The sequence below is a fragment of the Pongo abelii genome, chromosome 9, assembly GCF_028885655.2.
Source record: "Pongo abelii isolate AG06213 chromosome 9, NHGRI_mPonAbe1-v2.0_pri, whole genome shotgun sequence".
NCBI lineage: Eukaryota > Metazoa > Chordata > Mammalia > Primates > Hominidae > Pongo > Pongo abelii.
This window is the reverse complement of record NC_071994.2, coordinates 105912992-105919185: the sequence shown is the minus strand read 5'-3', so window position 1 is coordinate 105919185 and position 6194 is coordinate 105912992. Positions and strand designations below refer to the sequence as shown.

Sequence of the window (6194 nt, the reverse complement as noted above, 5' to 3'; positions counted from 1 at the left end):
GCACCCACCACCACGCCCAGCCAATTTTTGTATTTTTAGTAGAGATGGGGTTTCACCATGTTGGCCAGGCTGTTCTCGAACTCTCAACCTCAAGTGATCTGCCCACCTCAGCCTCCCAAAGAATTTTGGTATCTTTTGTAGAGATAAGATCTATGTTGCCCAGATTGGTCTCCCAGGCTCAAGCAATCCCCTCTGCCTCAGTCTCTCAAAGTGCTGGGATTTCAGGTGTGAGCCACCAGCGCCCAGTTGTTCTTTGTGAGGTTTCTTAAATGTAAAGTAACAATTCCATCCACCTGTCACTTAAATAAGAGGATATTTATTGCTTAAAACTACATATTAAACAAAAAGCTACTTGCTCCAAATGTGATAACATATGTGTGGTTGGGTGACAAGGTTCCAGCCTTGGTTCAGCAGAACATCTGATCTTGTCTGGTCCTGATGTCTTATGGTCTTGGGCTTCCCTCTGACTTTCAGGGGACAGTGACGAATGAGACACAGATGTAGGAGCAGTGATATATGGAGTTCAAGTCCCTGACCTCAGCATCTCCAGCCCATTTCTTTATTATTACTACAGAAACAGGTGTGGCACTTAAAAAGGTTTCTGGTCTCTTGCCCCTCAGTCTGAGCATATGACACAACTACTCTTCCTACCCTATGAAGGTGGGAACAGACAGGTGAAGACTGCTCTTGGCTAGAGTTTGGGACTGATCTCTGCCCTTGAAACATAGGCTCACAGGCAAGCATAAGAGGTGTAGGGAGTTAAGACTGCATGCATCATCCAAGGAATGATTACACCCATTATCTCTATAAGAATGAGACCTGGCTGGCCGGGCATGGTTGTTCATGCCTGTAATCTCAGCACTTTGGGAGGCCGAGGCAGGTGGATTACCTGAGGTCAGGAGTCTGAGACCAGCCTGGCCAACACGGTGGAACCCCTTCTCTACTAAAAATACAAAACTTAGCCAGGCGTGGTGGTGTGCACCTGTAGTACTGGCTTCTCGGGAGGCTGACACAGGAGAATAACTTAAACCCAGGAGGCAGAAGTTGCAGTGTGCTGAGATCGTGTGCCACTGCACTTCAGCCTGGACAACAGAGCAAGACTTTGTCTCAAAAAAAAAAAAAAAAAAAGAGAACCACTGCAACATTAACAATGGCAAATGGCAAGTTTATAAGTCAAGTGATATATGAATGATAAGCACTTGATAATTATGTGACATGTAGGTTGACAATCACTTCCATATTGGCCCTCAAACTCACCCAAGTGAGGAGGTGAAGAAGGAATGTGTTCAGTGGCCTGTGAAGTGCCTTGTCCTTTCTACAGAGAAGGGTGTGGACAATTGTGGCCTGGTTTCACCTTCTCAGCTGCCTGCCTTTACCATGCTGAGTCCATAATCTGTTATAGGTCATCATCAGGAGGAAGATTTTTGGAAATTTGGGGGATGATTACAACCATAAAAGAATCTTCTTTGTTGTGCAAAATTTTTCTCAAATTCAGGAAGTTATCACCTAGGTTCAAGGCCACTAAAATTACATGCAGTTCTTAAAAATGTCAGTACATTTTTGGGGAGAGGTTTGATCACTTTCATGAAATTTTCAAGGGGACTCATGATCTCCGAAAGATTTTGAACCATGGCCCCCGTCAAGTCACTTGACAGTGGGACAGAGAAGAAACAGAAAATTACCTTAGCAAATCTTCAAAAGTGAGATAAGAAAATTGCTACAGTAGAATAGACTTAAGATTTCCTTTCTATTGTGGAGGTAAAAAACTGGAAACAGTATATGCTCATCAATGCAAAAAGCCTTAGATTTTATGGTATATTAAAACTATGAGATTAATAATAAAGATATTTTATTAGGATGATGACATCTATTCTATACCAGCTGATTTGTAGGATTTTCCTTGCTGTGATCAAAAAGTGAGAAGAGCAAGAATCAGAGAAGTCTTTGTAATGTAATTCCATTTTTATAGAATAAATCATGACAAGCTTCCTTTCCCCTTACATATGTGTATATGTATGTGTGTGTGTGTGTGTGTGTGTGTGTGTACATACAATATGAACAAGGAGAAAAAATCTAGAAGACCAGATATCAGATTGTTAATGAAGAGGAACCAAGAGCAGGTGAGGGTGAGTTATTCAGTTAAGGGAGTAAAGGAGAAGCGGGATGTGTATAAAACAAATGAACAAACAAGCGAACAAATAAACAACAGCAAAAAGACCCACTATATTGAAAAAGGAAGGCCTATGATAAGAACTGCAGACATGATATGAACACAGTTATATAAAATTAAATATATGTACATATATGCATAAGCAGAGGTATGGAAGAATGATGATTCGAACGGTGGTTATCTCAGAAAGAGAATAGCAATTGATATTTTATTCTATTTCTCATATTTTCTGAAGTTGATTCATTTATTTTCTATAATTTTTTAAAAAATAAATAGAGATGAGGGTCTCACTATGTTGGCCAGGTTGGTCTTGGACTCCCGGCCTCAAGTGATCCTCCTACCTTGGCCTCCCAAAGTGCTGGAATTACAGACATGAGCCACCATGCCTGTCCCCTGAGGTTGATTCTTTACTCTTTTTCTTCTTTTTTTGTAATTCAAGTATTATATGACTGATATGTATTATTTATATAATCAGAGAAAACTTAAAATTTGATGGTGGTAAAAATTATTTTTATTTCAGGTGGCATTTTTCATTCTCCGTTGACGTTCATTATTTTCAGAAATGAGACATGGAAAGTACATAAGTCGTGATTTCTGTATCATGCACCCTAGTTGCGCAGATTTGGCAAGGATGTGGCGTGTGGGTAGGTGCCAATGTGAGTGGCACCAATGGAGTAACCTAGTAGTTAGAAGGAAACAGACCCACTAAATTCAGTTCAGTGGATTTAGGCTCTGGGAAAAAGGTCAGAATGTGAATATTCTGTTTAGAGTCACAAATGCTGAGGCAAGAAGCACAGAGCCTGCTAGCAACTTGAATGCGGCTTCAAGTGAAGGAGTGAGCCATGAGATAAGGCTTCATGGGAGTTATGCCAGACCTGGGCCTGGGAAGACAGACTACACTTTGATTAATGAGAAACAGGATCAAAGTCCTTCCAGAAACAGATATGAACATGGCTAAAGACATGAAAGACTTTCTTGAACTTCTTGAACTATGCCGAAAACACAGTTGTTTAGACATATTTGTCACTCACCATGAGATATTTTGCATTTACAAAATGAATTCTAAGAATGATTCACTCTTCTTTGCAGGGCTTACTAATCATCTGATGGACTTGGTGTTAGAAACAAGGAAGTTCCTTGCTCTCTCCACAGTGTGTATGTTCTCAGAGCTGACTTAGGTTGGAAAATCCCAAGAGATTTGTTGTTCATAATGAAACTAAGATGTGGAACTTGAGCTCATGAAATGCCCTGGTGCTAAGGAAGGACCTCTCTTTTTCATCTGTATTTGTCTAAGATATGTTAGATGACCACTTTGGGCAAAAAAGAATTCCACTTCAATTTGATAAAGCTATGCTCAAGTGACTTCATTCTGTTCCTCTCTCTCTCTCTCTCTCTGCGTGTGTGTTTGTGTGTGTGTGTGTGTGTTTCTTTTACTTTTCTCTTTCCCTTCCCTGAATCACCCTCCTTCTCTTCCTCTGTATGGGCTCATCTGATTCGCCAGCAGAACATGCATGGTTTATTTTTGGTCAAGACACTAGCAAAAGCAGGCAACCTGAGATAATAACAGGGCTTCCAGTGCAAGAGTCCTTGCTCAAAAATCTTTTTTTAAATCTCCATTCCATTCTTTTCTTTGTTTTTCTTTTTTTTTTTAAGTTAGTGGTTACTTCTTTATTTATTTATTTATTTTTTTGAGATGGGTTCCAGCTCTGTCACCCAGGCTGGAGTGCAGTGGCTCACTGCAACCTCCACCTCCCAGGCTCAAGTGATCCTTCCACATACTTGGGACTACAAGTGAGTGCCACCATGCCCAGCTAATTTTTTTGTATTTTCTGTTGAGATGGAGTTTCGCTATGTTGCCCAGGCTGGTCTTGAACTCCAGAGCACAGGCAATCCACCAACCTTGGCCTCCCAAAGTGCTGGGATTACAGGTGTGAGTCACTGTGCCTGGCCTCAAGAACTATCTCCCTTGCAAACTAGCCATGATGCCCCCAAGACCTCCAGCAGAGAGTCCATGCATGGCTCTCCACATTTTTCCAGTAGAGGGTCTTACTTCAGTATTTTGAATTTATGTCTTTCAGAGTTGTCTGTGACAATGAAAATGCCCACAATAGGGGTAGCTCTTTAAGGAGCCATCGAACAATACCTTGTGTAAGGATTGACTGAAAGGTACCTGATACAGGGCACAGTGGCTCCCGCCTATAATCCCAGCACTTTGGGAGGCCAAGGCAGGCAGATCACTTGAGGTTAGGAGTTCAAGACCACCTTGGCCAACATGGTGAAATCCTGTCTCTACTAAAAATACAAAAAATTAGCTGGGTGTGGTGGCAGCTGCGGGTGCCTGTAGTCCCAGGTACTTGGGAGGCTGAGACAGGAGAATCACTTGAATCCCAGAGGTGGAAGTTGCAGTGAGCCAAGATCACGCCACTGCATTCCAGCCTGGGCAACAGAGAAAGACTATGTTTCAAAAAAAAAAAAAAAAAAAAAAAGAGTCAGCTGAGAGCAAAAGAGGCTTCTGAGAACCCTGATTTATTTGGAAAGTGGAATACCTGCTGGAGAAAAGTAAGCATGTGCCTGTACTAGCCAGTGATAACACCTCCATGCTTTTGTTTCAGTTTATTTAAAGTCTATTGCCTCTTTATTAACTGTCTAGTAGTACGATTTTTTTTTGTGGTCTTTGAAGGCTAAAAAAGGGTCTACAATCCATGAAGTTTATATACTTTCTTGAAAAATGAGGCAAAACATACTATGCTTAAAATATACTAATAGTAACAATAATAAGAATAATATTAATGATAATACAGCACACCTACTATGTAGAAAGTACCATGTTAAGTATCTCTCCTGTGTATGTAGTATGTGTGAATCTCAGGCCAGCTGTGCCACATATATTGCATTTTTTCCCTAAAATTATTTTTTTATACTTTTATTTTCATTTTTTTTTACATTTTTATTTTTATTTTTTATTTTTTTGACCCTTCAAAACTTCGGTTGTTTCCTTTAATTAACGTGTAAGTGGATTACACATCTTCTATAATTATAACATGGAAATGTATATGAACAAAATATACACATTTTTTGGTGAATGTCTAGGGAAGAATGGTGTCAGTCAAGTTCATCCAAGGTTTTAAGCAGCAGCATCCATGCAGCCAGGGCATGGTCAGCGTTTGGGGACAGAGGTAAGTATTTGTAATCCACGCATCCCTTTGATTTCTCCTTTTAGTGCCTGATTCACCATGTGGTACTGCTGAACAGTTCTCTTCTGCTTAAATTCTTCTGATTCAATTTTAATTTCATTTTAAATTCAATTTAAATTAATTAATTAAATTAAATTAAATTTCTATTTAATTTCAACCTCCTGAAATGTCAGTGACTTTGATCACTGTAGCTCAAGGAAACTTTTCTTTGAGTATTTGGGTCACTTTGAGCTCCCTTTCATCTGGGAGGCAAATATCCTATGGACATAGTGGATCCCGCAGAGCAGAGGTGCTGCCGCAGCCAGGCTTCATGCCACCATGTCTGGCTGATACCTACATTTTTAAATAGAGACAAAGTCTCATTATGTTGCTCAGGCTGGTGTCAAACCCCTGGGCTCAAGCAATCCTCCCTCCTTGGCCTCCCAAAGTGCTGGGATTATAGGCATGCGCCACCAAACCTGGCCAAATTTTATTTTCATTTTTAAAAATAAAGATAGGGTCTCACTTGTTGCCCAGGCTGGTCTTGAACTTCTGGTCTCAAGCGATCATCCCACCTCTCCCTCCCAAAATGTTGGAATTCCAAGAGTGAGCCACCACGCCCAGCCACTTCCCAAAAATTTAACTTCTATTCTGAGCCTCCATCCCTTTCGGCTGGAAGGAAATTCAGCCGTAATCATCTGGAGTTCCATCTCCTCCCTATTGGTCCACCCAACCTGCATATCTTCTCAGTTCTGCTCACTGCTGCTTTTGTGGCATGCTTGCTTCAGGGAAGTTAGAGGCACCAGGCCCTGCATCTCACTTCCCTGCAGCATCCTGTGGTGATTCCTTCT

At 40.9% G+C, this 6194-nt stretch overlaps 1 pseudogene; it reads right to left on the bottom strand.

Moving 5' to 3' along the window:
• Positions 1-5256: 5256 nt before the first annotated feature.
• Positions 5257-5684, bottom strand: LOC100462272 (bolA-like protein 3; annotated as a pseudogene).
• Positions 5685-6194: the final 510 nt, after the last annotated feature.